Below are 13,487 nucleotides of genomic sequence, written 5' to 3'. Positions count from 1 at the left end.
AGGCAGATGATGGTGGCATGCTCTAGAACTTGACTTCCCTGTCTGTGCCTCCCCACACAGGCCAGGACTACTGCTGAGCTAGAGGGATGCACCCATGCAGGCTCCATGCACTTCTCTAGAGCACCCTTCCGGGGCTTCCCTTCATTTCATTCCCAACCATGTCACCTAGCTTATTTAACTCACTGGCATACAGTTGTTCATAGGATTCCATTATAATACTTTTGATTTCAATAAGGTCAATAATAATGTCTCAGCCGGGCATGGTGGCTTACGGGCAGGTGGATCAAATGAGGTCAAGAGTTTGAGATCAGCTTGGCCAACATGATGAAACCCTGTCTCTACTAAAAATGCAAAAGTTAGATAGGCATGGTGGCGTGCCCCTGTAATCCCAGCAACTCGGGGGGCTGAGGTGGGAGAATTGCTTGAACCTGGGAGGTGGAGGCTGTCTCATATAATAATAATAATAATAATAATAATGTCTCCTCTTTCATTCCCGATTTTTGTAATTTGAGTTTTCTTTCATTTTTTTTCTTGGTCAGATTAGGTAAATGTTTATCCATGTCATTGGTCTAGTCAAATAACTAACTTTTAGTTTCATTGACTTTGCCTATTTTCTCTTCTCTGTTTCATTTGTTTCTGCCATCTTTCAGCTTTCTTATTTTTGCTTGCTTTGGGTTTCCTTTGTCTTTTTGTTTAGTTCGGTAAGGTGGAAGTTTAATTTATTTATATGATTTTTAAAAAATACTATAGGCACTCACAGCTGCAAATTTTCCTCTAACAGTCCTTTAATTATCTGCTATGAATTTTGTGTGAACATTGTGAGTATTGTGTTTTTGTTTCTACTCTTTTCAAAGTATTTTTATAATTTTCCTTTTGTTGGGGACAGGTCCTAAGAAATATGAATTTCTTTAGAATTCATTAAAGAGAAAATATATTTGTCATCTGATGCTGTGAAAAATCTGCTTATCAGTTTATTTGTCATCTCAAGTTTTAAAAAATAAAATTCGGCCGGGCGCGGTGGCTCAAGCCTGTAATCCCAGCACTTTGGGAGGCCGAGACGGGCGGATCACGAGGTCAGGAGATCGAGACCATCCTGGCTAACACGGTGAAACCCCGTCTCTACTAAAAAATACAAAAAACTAGCCGGGCGAGGTGGCGGGCGCCTGTAGTCCCAGCTACTCGGGAGGCTGAGGCAGGAGAATGGCGTAAACCCGGGAGGCGGAGCTTGCAGTGAGCCGAGATCGCGCCACTGCACTCCAGCCTGGGTGACAGAGCCAGACTCCGTCTCAAAAAAAAAAAAAATAAAATAAAAAAAAAATAAAATAAAATTCAAATATATGGAAAATTTAAAGAATTATTATCAAGATCTTTATAGTAATCAAACATTGTGTTTTTCTTTCTCAGTTTCTTGCGGAGCTCTTGGTATACTAGCGAATGCATATTTATTATGTTCACACTACATGTGCATGTAATTATGGCTGCATTATCATGAAAAGTGTTCCTTTACATGCAGGAGAGTTCTAACACTTCTAGAGACTCTGAAGGGAACTTCTTGGGATAGAATCAGAAAGTTGGCTTTCTTACAAGAAAGGTTAGTACACACTTTCTGTTCTGGTGGAATGGCAGCACCTATGGCCCCTTTGTTTCTGATGAATTACAGCTTTATACACCAGGAATATGTCTGGTGGCCCTATTTCATATCCATTCTTAAAATATGGTAATCACCTTCATGATATACATAAATTTATTGTCTATGTTGTAATAAGACACAACATAGAATGACAGGCCAGTCACGGTGGCTCACACCTGTAGTCCCAGCACTTTGGGAGGCCAAGGTGGGTGGATAACCTGAGGTCAGGAGTTTGAGACCAACCGGAACAACTTGGCAAAATCCCATCTTCTACTAAAAATACAAAAAAAAAAAATTAGCCGGGAGTTAGGGAGGATACCTGTAATCCCAGCTACTCAGCGTGCTGAGACAGGAGACTCGCTTGAATCTGGAAGGTGGAGGTTACAGTGAGCCGAGATCCCGCCGCTGCACTCCAGCCTGGGTGAAAGAGCGAGACTTCATCTCAAAGGAAAAAAAAAAAAAAAAAGACACAACATGGCATGACTAAAATCTCAGCTTTCATCTCTAGGAAGACCGCACCAGCTTTTTGACAAAGTGTTAAGTTTTCATGGTGACAAAGTCTACAGAGTCTGTCAACACTGAAGGATGACTTTCTGAGAAGGTCACAGCCTCAAATGCCTTAACAAAAAGATAAGGAATATTGATAGCATTAAATTTATAAATCAGAAGAAATGTCTCAAATCAATAACCCAACCTTCCACCTGACAAAACTGGAAAAAAGAAAAGCAAACTAAATGCCAAACAGCAGATGGAAGGAAATAATAAAGATTATAGTGGAAGTAAATAAAATAGAGAAAAAAATGCAATCAAGAAAAATCAATGAAACTTGAATTTGATTCTTTTGGAAAAGATGAACTCGTGTCATGGACCTACCAGTTTTCTGTTAGTTCTTTTTCTCCAAGACTTCCCATGGTTTTGACAATGTCCTTAGTAATTAACAAGAAAATATAGATACTAAAAATAAGTTAAAAAACAACACCTTAAACAACAGCAGACACATCTATTAATAATAGGATTTTCTACTTAATTGAAAGAGGTTAATATTCTTGACATTTGTATTAGTCCTTTCTTGCATTGCTATAAATAACTGACTGAGACTGCATAATTGATTAAGAAAAGAGGTTTAATTGGCTCACTGTTCTGCAGGCTGTACAGGAAGCATGGGTGGGGAGGCCTCAGGAAACTTACAATCATGGCAGAAGGCAAAGGGAGAGCAGGCACAATCTACTGGCTGGAGCAGGAGAAAGAGAATGAAGCGGGACACGCTATACACTTTTACAACAACAAGGTCTTGTGGGAACTCATGCACTATCTTGAGAACAGCAAAGAAAAAATATGCCCCATCATCCAATCACCTCCCAGCAGACCCCTCCTCCAACACTGGGAATTACAATTTGATATGTTATTTGGGCAGGGACACAAATCCAAATTATATCAACATTAAAAAATCAGTGTCCTTTTCACACTCTTTTGCAAGTAATGAGTCCCATCAGGCAGAACTGTAGCAGAAGCAGTCCTTATGCACTGTCTTTCCTCTGGCAGAATCTATGGTCTTGTCATAGACATCATCTTTACTCTATGTGTAGGTGCTGGATAAGTAATGTCATCCTGATCTTTTCCTTTGTCTTTCCTAGCATGGGAATTTCTACTCCGCAAGTGAGCTGAGCAGGGGAAATTAGAAACCAGTAATCTCAATCTGCCATGCAGAGTGTAGAGTTTGTGCTAGTAGGAGAAAGGTGCCCCAGACCTTTTGGAAGTGGGTATCTGGAATAAAACTTCTGCAACACAGATCTGGAAGAGATGTGAAATCATAATGGCCTGCCCCTTCTAGGGTAAAACCTCATCCTGAAGAACAGTTCCCACACCTTCCTGAATAATAGCTCTGCTATAGTTTGGCTCTGTGTCCCCACCCAAATCTCATGTCAAATTGTAATTCCCAGTGTTCGAGGAGGGGCCTTGTAGGAGGTGATTGAATCATGGGGTATACTTCCCCCTTGTGATTCTTGTGATACAAGTCTTTCAAGATATGCTTGCTTAAAAGTGTAGCACTTCGCTGCCCTCTCTGGCCAGCCAGGTGAAGAAGTGCTTGCTTCCCCTTTGCCTTCCACCACGATTGTAAGTTTTTGAGCTCTCCCTAGAAGCAGAAGCCTGCACAGTCCACAGAACCATGAGCCAATTAAACCTCCTTTCTTTATAAATTACCCAGTCTCAGGCAGTTCTTTATAGCAGTGTGAGAAAAAACTAATACAGAAAATTAGTACCAGAGAAGACTGGCATTGCTATAAAGATACCTGAAAACGTAGAGGCAACTTTGGGACTGGGTAACATGCAGAGGTTGGAACAGTTTAGAGAGCTCAGAAGAAGACAGGAAGATGAGGGAAAGTTTGAAACTTCCTAGAGATTTGTTAAATTGTTGTGATCAAAATGCTGATAGTGATGTGGACAATGAACTGCACACTGAGGTGGTCTCGGAAGGTGATGAGAAACTTACTGGGAATTGGAGTAAAGGTCACACATGCTATGCTTTAGCAAAGAGACTGGTGACATTTTGCTCCTGCTCCAGTGATCTGTTGAACTTTGAACTTGAGAGAGATGATTTAACGTATCTCACAGGAGAAATTTCTGAGCAGCAAAGCATTCAAGTTATGGCCAGGCTGCTTCTAAAAGCCCATACTCATTTGCATAAACAAAGAAATGACCTGAAACTGGAACTTATATATAAAAGGGAAGCAGAGGATGTAAGTATAAAAGGATTGCAATCCGTTCATGTGGTAGAAAAGGAAAACCTATTTTCTGGGAGAAATTCAAGCCAGCTGCAGAAATTTGCATCGCTAAGGAGGAGCTGAATGTTAATAGCCATGACAATGGGGAAAATACCTCCAAGCCATTTCAGAGACTTTCATGGCAGCCCCTCCCATGACAAGCCTGGAGGTCTAGGATGAAAAATGGTTTTGTGGGTCAAGCCCAGGGCCCCCACTGCTCTGTGCAACCTCAGGACATGGCACCCTGCATCCCAGCCACTCCAGCTTCAGCCATAGCTAAAAGAGCCCCAGATATGTCTCAGGCCTCTGCTCTAGAGGGTGAAAGCTGAAAGCTGCCAAGGCTTTCATGTGGTGTTAAGCCTGCAGGTGTACAGAGGGCAAGAGTTGAGGATTGGGGGCCTCTGTCTAGATTTCAGTGGATTTATGGAAATGCTTGGATGTCCAGACAGATGTCTGCTGCAGTGGGGAGCCCTTATGGAGAGCCTCTACTAAGGCAGTGAAGAGGGGAAATGTGGAGTTGCAGCTCCCACACAAAGTCCCCACTGGGGCACTGCCTAGTGGAGCTGTGAGAAGAGGGCCACAGTTCTCCAGACCCCAGAACAGTAGATCCACTGACAGCATGCACCGTGTGCCTGGAAGAGCCTCAGGTGGTCAATACCAGCCTGTGAAAATGGCCACAGGGACTGTACCATGCAGAGTCACAGGGGTGGAGCTGCCCAAGGCCTTGGACTTTTGAGTTAATTAGTTGACTTTGGGGTACTGTTAAGAAAGGATGATTATATTTTACAGTGTGAGAAGGACATGAGATTTGAGATAGGCCAGAGTGTAATGATATGTTTGGCTCTGTTTTCCCACCCAAATCTCATGTAGAATTGTAATTCCCAGTGTTGGAGGAGGGGCCTTGTGGGAAGTGATTGAGTTATTAGGGGGGATTCCCCCCTTGCTATTCTTGTGATAGAGTTCTCCAGAGAGCTCTTTATTTAAAAGTATGTAGCACCTCCTCCACCTCCTGCTGGCCATGTTAAGATGTGCTTGCTTCCCCTTCACCTTCCACCATGATTGTAAGTTTCCTGAGCCCCATCCCAGAAACAGAAACCTGTTTAGTCCATAGAATCGTTAGCCAATGAAACCTATTTTCTTTATAAATTACCCAGTCTCAGGTAGTTCTTTATAGCAGTGCAAAGACGGACTAACACAAACTCCCATAGGAGCTTCCATGAAATAGAGCTTGGGGTGGGGAGGAAGGATGCAGAAACTCTGTTGTTGGTCAAGTGCTGTAGACTCTTGCCGTTCTTCCCGACATTTAGTAAATGTTCTTGAATAAATATTTCTCCATTTGCAGTAGGCATTTAGGTCAAATTCTAAAGATCAGAACTTATTTGTTTATATGTTTTCCTCCAGCTAAATGGTTGTCTGTTCCAGAGAAGGATTTGATCCTGTTACTTATGCCACGATTCTGGAAGTCAGTCTCACCACTGCATTTTAAAAAATAATTGATTAAGGGGCCCTTTGAGTGGAAATGTCCAAGGTCACTTTGATGCTCGTCTCCTGAGTCATGCAAATTGTCGTGAATGATTTCTTTTAGAATCAGGAGTTGACTAGAGTAAATCGAAGAATATTTTAAGTTCAATTTACCTCCCTGGAATTTTGAGTCCCACAGTAACACTGGCATACTTTTCAAAATTAAGGCTATTTAATTACCTAAATATGTCTATCTCTAGTCATTGTTCCTTTTTCAAATTTGATATTCAGTGGGAAATCAGTGCTTCTCTTTCCCAAGGTCCTTACCCTGCCATGTCAGGCCCTGGGAAGGGAGTAGACCAGTTTGTATAAGGAATCCAGGCACCAACCCTTGTTCCAAGATTCTTATTCAGGAAATTGTTTCCTAAACCATGATAAATTCAAAGAAGCAGAATTGAGCCAGAAAAATCTATAAATAAACCAGGAAAGCTGTGTGGTAAACCTAGTAGCAAGGAGAAAACCTTAGTGTCTGAAATAAATGTAGCTTATGGAATAGGCTGTCTACACTAAGACCCCTGGATTGACACAAGGAGAAATGGCCATGGTGGAAGCCTCGCTGAAGTGACTGGGGATGCAGCCATCCCTGAGTGTGTTACAGGAGCACGATGGAAACACACAGAACTGTGCCCATAGACCCTGGAGACCACTTCCAGAGCAGCTCAAGTGTGGGTGTGGCTGCACCAACAGCATTCTCCAGTAGCTTGGCCTGCGGACACAACAGCCTCATACTCCTTCCCTTTGATCTGGATCAGCTACAGGATTTCAGGACAATTCAGATTGAGGGACAGAGTCAGTTCATTCAAAGTGAGATTCTGCTCTTCCTAGCAGGGCATGGGCAGACTCTGCCTGGCTGAAATAAGATACAAGCAAGTGATCATGCAGATAGTGCTAGTATCTGCTGCATTTCCTGCCGGTTACCAAAACAGAGATATTACATATCCATGAATTTAATCCATCTATATATGTACACAAATATTGACTTTAAAATATATGGCTATTTACTGCTTATCCTGGATAATTGCCTGATGTATTTCAGCACAAAATAGCAAACAACAGAAAGTTGCTCAGGTTGGAAATAGTTAAGTAATTTTGTAAACTTGATTTTGGCAAGAACACAAGTCCTAATATGGAACTCATACAAATCATAGAGAGGCAAACAGAACTTAAAATATTTCTTAATAATTGAAAGCAATTCAATGAATAATTAAGAGTCAAGTTGTACTAACTGTTGACCTTCAGAGAGGCATAAATTGGCCATCATTTTTTAAATTAATATTTTAGAATCTTGAGATCATGTAGTAATAGAGTAACATGCAGTTGTAACTAATAATACAGAAAGATCCCATATAGCTTTTATCAAGTTATCCAAAGGCAACATCTGACAAAACTGTACTACAGCATGACAAGGAGAACATTGACATTGACACAATCAACAGGCAGAATATTTCCGTCTCCACAAGGATCCCTCAGGCTGCCTGTGGGTAGCCATGCTCAATCCTGCTTGTCCTGACCTCCTTCTCACACTTAGCACCCACTAACTTGTTCTATACATCTGTAATTTCATTGTTTTAAGAATGTTACAGAAATGGAATCACATAGTATGTAACCTTTTGGGACTGTCTTTATGTACTTATTCATTGATTTGTTGTTTGTTTGTTTGTTGTTTTTGAGATACCACCTTGTTCCTGCAAGAATGGCCATAATTAAAAAAATCAAAAATTAACAGATGTTGGCATGGCTATGGTAAAAAGGGAACACTTTTATGCTGCTGGTGGGAATGTAAACTAATACAACCGCTATGGAGAACAGTATGGAGATTCCTTTAAAAACTAAAAGTAGAACTAAAATTTTGACCCAACAATTCCACTACTAAGTATCTATCTAGAGGAAAAGAAGTCATTATATGAAAAAGACACTTGCACACACATGTTTATAGCATCACAGTTCTCAATAGCAAGAATATGAAACCAGCCTAAATGCCCATCAACCAACGAGTATATAAAGAAAATATTATAGACAGATAGATAGATGATAGATGATAGATAGATAGATAGATAGATAGATAGATAGATAGATAGATAGGTGGAATACTGCTCAGCCTTAAAAGGAACAAAATCATGGCATTCACAGTAACCTGGATGGAGGTGGAGACAGTAATTCTAAGTGAAGTAATTCAGGAATGGAAAACCAAACACTGTATGTTCCCAGGTATAAGTGAGAACTGAGCTATGAGGATGCAAAGGCATAAGAGGGATATAATAGATTTTGAGGACTCAGCGGGAAGGTTGTAGGAGGATCAACGGATAAAAGACTACACGCTGGGTACAGTGTACACTGCTCAGGTGATGGGTGCACCATAATCTCAGAAAGCACTACTAAAGAACTTTTCCATGAAACCAAAGACCACCTGTTCCCCCCAAATTATTGAAATATAAATAAAAATAAATTTGAAAAAAGTATTAAAATTTATAGAAGCTTTACATCTATTTTATTGTTTTAAATAATTGTGTACTAATATTATTTGCAATGTTTTAATTCTTAGAGCCTTATAATCAGAGATGATATGAAAAATGAAAATTGGCATTTACTTATATAGTTTCTGTTTTATGTATATTAAACATACATACACCTTGGTAAGATGACCTCTAAGGTACTCAATTATAAATATATTTTTTCATAAAAATTATGGGAAACATGTGTAATGGATTTGTTAAAGGTGGAAAATCATGGGTATCAATCACTGAGATATCAAACAACATTTACATACATTTTTCAAATGAGTATCACATCAAAGCGGCATTTGGATTTTATTAGATAAATTTAAATATAGTGTGTCATTTTATTTTTTAATGTTACTATCTGTTATATGCTAAACCATTGAAATGTATAAAATGTTTCAGATGTCAACTTCAAGTGGTGTGAGTAGATTTCGAATCCTTAAGACAGGTCATTACCTTGAGAGACCACCCACTGTGGAAAGAAATAATGGGTGTTGTCATGGCAGAATTTACCAGGATTTCTTGCTTATTTGTCCTGGAATTAGGAGAAAAATTTTTTTTAAACACCTACGTGACTGGGAAATTAGATACTGTATGGACAATTGATATTTGGATAGAGATAACAACAACAACAACAAAAAACAGCTCTGACGAATGAGAAAAAAAACAGAGAATCTCTGAAAAACAATTTAGCATATGTTATGAAATGCAAGGAAGGTTGAACCATTGGAATATATGATAGGTGATAAAGGTATAATTTTAAGGATACTAGGAGACTTCTTGCTAGAATACTACTTTTAATGTAATTTGGTTCCAACAACTCCCAGCCTCTTATCATTTTCAGTTCAAAAACTGAAATTCCTGGGGGAGAGAATCGTCTGGTTAATTTGATTTGGAATAGGTATCTACCCCTTAATGAGGTATGACTGTATCATAGGGTCATGTACAGACACAGTACTGAGAATGAATCTTCCAAAGAGCAAGCTAATTTTAAATAAGTGGAAATTTCTGTGAGCAAGAAAGCTGACCAATAGAACCCACTTTCTCTTCCTACCATAGATGTGATTAAGGAATGAAAAACCATTATTTGGTTTTGTGTAGGCAGTCATACCTAGGTCTCTTCAGAAAACGGAGAGGTCTGTGGACACTGATATGAGTTGCATTGTGTTCCTTAATATTTATATGTGAATTTCTAATCCCCAGCACCTGTGAGTGTGACCTTATTTACATATGACATCTAATATGGTCTAGCTCTGTGTCCCCACCCAAATCTCATCTTGAAATGAAATCCAAATTATAATCCCCACATTTTGGCAAAGGGACCTCGTGGGAGGTGATTAGTTCATGGGGACAGTCCCCCCCAAGCTGTTTGCATGATAGTGAGTAAGTTCTCACAAGGTCCGATAGTTTTATAATGGGGCTTTCCCCCTCTTTACTTCACACTTCTCTCTCCTGCTGCCATGTGAAGAAGAAGTGTTTGCTTTCCCTTCTGCCATGATTATAAACTTCCTGAGGCCTCCCCAGCCATGCGGAACTATGAGTCAATTAAACCTCTTTCTTTTATAAATTACCAAGTCTCAGGCAGTTCTTTTTAGCCGTGTGATAACAGAATAATACAGGGTTTTTACAGCGGGCAATAGGGTAAGATGAAGTTATTAGGGTGGATGCTAATCTGATATCTTAGAGTTCTTTATAAGAAGAAGAAATTTGAACAGAGACAGGCACTTGTAGAGGGAAAATTATAAACAGACATGAGGAGATAGCCATCAATAAGCCTAGGAGAGAGGCTGGAGCCACACCTTCCCTCATAGCCCTTAGAGGGAACCAACCCTGCCAATGCCTCCATCTCTGACTGACATCCTCCAGAACTCTACAACAATACACTGCTGTTTCTGAGTCACCCAATTTATGGTACTTTGTGACACTCCTAGGAAACTACTACAGACACTCACGGGCAAGAGTGAGTTCTCAATTCAGGACCAACTGCTTCTGAACACATGTGAGTCTTTCTTCTCTGGGAAGGAAAGGTGTTCCTGAGTTCACACCAAGGATGGAACTAAGCAATGCTCTTCAGTATTGAGCTAAAGGGCATTTTGCTAAATGGAGGGCCATAGTTATTAGTTACAGATTTATCCAGCAATCACATCCTTCAAGTGCACTAGTTATGCCATATTACAGTAAAATTAATGGATTGGTAAGTATTAACTTTAAACCTGTGATAAATAAGTCTAATCCCAACCGCAGCATTTCTGATTTAAATGAAGATATAGGCTATTACTCTTCAACCAGAGCTTAAATAATTTAGTCAATGGTCATTTCACATTTGCTTTCTTGAATATGCCACATGTTTTATGATGTCTTCCTAGGGACTTGCCTCACTTCCTCTACAATGAAATACACTGGCTTGATTTCTAGCAATATCTTTAAGTAGGGTATTAAGAAAAATATTCACAGAAAACAGAGGTCAGTACTGGGCCTTTCCCCTTCCAGTTAAATTAGAAAGAAGAACAGTTCTGAAATTCATCTATTATGTCAGGGCATTTTCTTTTAAGATGTTCAGTACACTCTTCAAAATTACAGTTACCAACACAAACATGATATATTATGTCCGGAGTGTATTTGACATTTTAGATTAACACATTGGTTCCTTTCCTCATTTTCTGCTTCGAAGTTAAGCAATACATACATTTTTATTTGAGACAGGGAATCTCTGTGTTGCCCAGGCTGGGGTGCAGTGGTGCAAATATGGCTCACTGCAGGGTCGACTTCCCAGGCTCAAGAGATCCTCCTTCCTCAATCCCACAAATAGCTTGGACTACCAGCACATGTAACCACTCCCGGATAATTTTTGTATTTTTTGGAGAGAAAGGGTTTCACCATGTTGCTCTGCCTAGTCTCAAACTCCTGGGTTCAAGAAACTCACCCACCTCAGCCTTCCAAATTGCTGGTATTACAGACATGAGTCACCATGCTCTGCCTAGGAATACATTTAAAAACAAAAGCCCAGGCACGTTTTTTTCTCATAACTAGTGAGATAGGCTATAATTTCTGGGACCTCCACATAATTGAGTGATTTAGGGAGGTTTTATGCAGGTTTGGATTAAGTAACCTGACATATAATGTCACCAACAAGTTACTATGTAAAGTCTTACTGTGTACATGTCCCTTAGAGTTTATCCCTGTTTTGTAATGATTAAGCCCACAAGTCTCTTATGATCAGCTGCATTCAAGTACCCAGGTTGACTCTACCGGGAAATCATTATCCTGACAGAGATCGCACTAAAGTGTCAGCTAAACCATGTCACTTCTACCTTTCTCCATCTGCTTTAGAAAAGGGTGTTAGAGAGAGGCATTTAGAAATGATGTAACCTTTATTCATTCAATTACCTCTTTAACAAACTTATATTTAATGAATAAAGACGAAGTGTTCATAGTTACAAAAGGAATTGGGTTTGAATAGTCTGTAAAAATAGAGATTGGGGAAAGTTTGCAGGTCAGGCTAGAATTTTTGTTTCTAACACTCAGTGACTTGCCTCCTGTCCACTGAAGTTGGACTTGTGTGGTAATAAGGGTTGCTTAGTGACATCTATAGGTTTAGTAATTTATATTCACTAGAAGACAAAGAACAGCCACCAAGTCTGGTGATCATTGTGGACACGTTCAAGAGCCAAGATTAACAAAGAAGACGGTGAAGCGGGTACCAAAACTAATGACAAGAGAAACGCCAGAACTCTCAGAAATTGATGACAGCACCTATGCTTCCCAAGCCTGTTAGATAATAATAAAAAAATGCAAATCATTATCTTTAATCCAGGATGTCTCACCCAGAAGTGATGAAAAGTGCATACACTAAATAAAAGTTTTTTTCTTAACTAATGTCAAAACAACAAAGATGGATGATTTATAATATACTTTAAAGTATACACAGTAGTTTATATAATTTTGTGATGTTTTATGACATCTTCGTAAATGACAGATGTTACAGGACATGGTTAATGCTATAGTCATCTCAGGAAGGCAGGATGAATCCCTCAACCCAAAATATCATTCAAATTTTGAGAAAATGATTACACACACAGACACACACATACACACACACACAAAGAGGATATAAAAAAGTATTATTACCCAAATAATGAGGCTTTCTGGGGGAATCAGGACAGACTGCCAGGCAGGTCCAAATATGACTTGAGACAGCCAAGTGGGCTCACGGACACAGCTTTACCTGTGGTTAGGCTTGGGGTAGTTTGAAGGCTCCTGCTTCTGATTTGAGATTACTCATTTGAACTTCCCACTTTTGCTAAAGGAAGGAACATGGAAGCTTTTTATTGGCTTTGACAGATATGAGGAAAAAGGGGGAGAAAGAAGGATGGAACTTAAGCTGTGAACAGCCAAACATTCAAATTAGAGTCAGATTCTTTATTTCAATCAATGTGTGATGTTAAAGTACATCATATTTATAGTTTTTCTTGAGATAACTAACAATGTTCTTCGGTCATTGAACCCTAGTTGGAAGTCCTTGCTCCTGACAAGCTCTACAATTTGATCCAGATGATTCCAACAGAAACAAAAATGTGTAAAGTAAGTGCAGGCAACATCATCAAATCCAGAGTGAAGGACTGTTATCCAGCAGCCACAATGAATGAGAGATGCATTTCAGTATTCACAGAGAACTTTTATAACTGAGAAAGACACCAAATAAATAAAATTCAGTTAAAATAGATAAAATTTTCTCTACCCAGACCTTTGTTTTTATCAAAATAGTACTATAAACCTAATCGGAGAAAGATAACGACATTCTGATGGTAGAGGTACACTACAAGACACCCACATTTTCTCCAGTAATGGTATGTAAGAGCAAGTAAACAAAAAATAATAAATAAAATTCAAGCAAATAAGAGAAATCATGGAAATGCAGCCCAGCAGACTTAGATGGTAAGCAAAATAAAGGCAGTCTCCCAGCTCACTGAAATACCAAATACATGTCACTTCTAGTAGTGGTAGTAACAGCCAAGTTTTGAACTGGAAAGCAGTGAACAACTAAAGAAATTAAGCAAACTCCTGAGCTCTTCCTGC

General features: G+C 39.4%; 1 long non-coding RNA gene across 2 annotated transcripts in view; it reads left to right on the top strand.

The window, feature by feature from the left end:
• LOC105489448 (uncharacterized) overlaps positions 1-13,098 on the top strand; it is a 52,221-nt gene extending 39,123 nt beyond the window's left edge. Inside the window, exons 8-9 of one of the 2 annotated variants that reach the window (XR_011625176.1) lie at positions 1,514-1,591; positions 12,921-13,098. This is a non-coding gene — a long non-coding RNA (uncharacterized lncRNA). The remainder of the gene's footprint in view (positions 1-1,513; positions 1,592-12,920) is intronic. The other variant, XR_011625177.1, reaches the window with a different exon arrangement.
• Positions 13,099-13,487: the final 389 nt, after the last annotated feature.

Source organism: Macaca nemestrina, chromosome 6, assembly GCF_043159975.1.
Source record: "Macaca nemestrina isolate mMacNem1 chromosome 6, mMacNem.hap1, whole genome shotgun sequence".
In the NCBI taxonomy this organism is placed as follows: Eukaryota; Metazoa; Chordata; class Mammalia; order Primates; family Cercopithecidae; genus Macaca; species Macaca nemestrina.
This window is presented reverse-complemented; position numbering and strand designations above follow the sequence as displayed.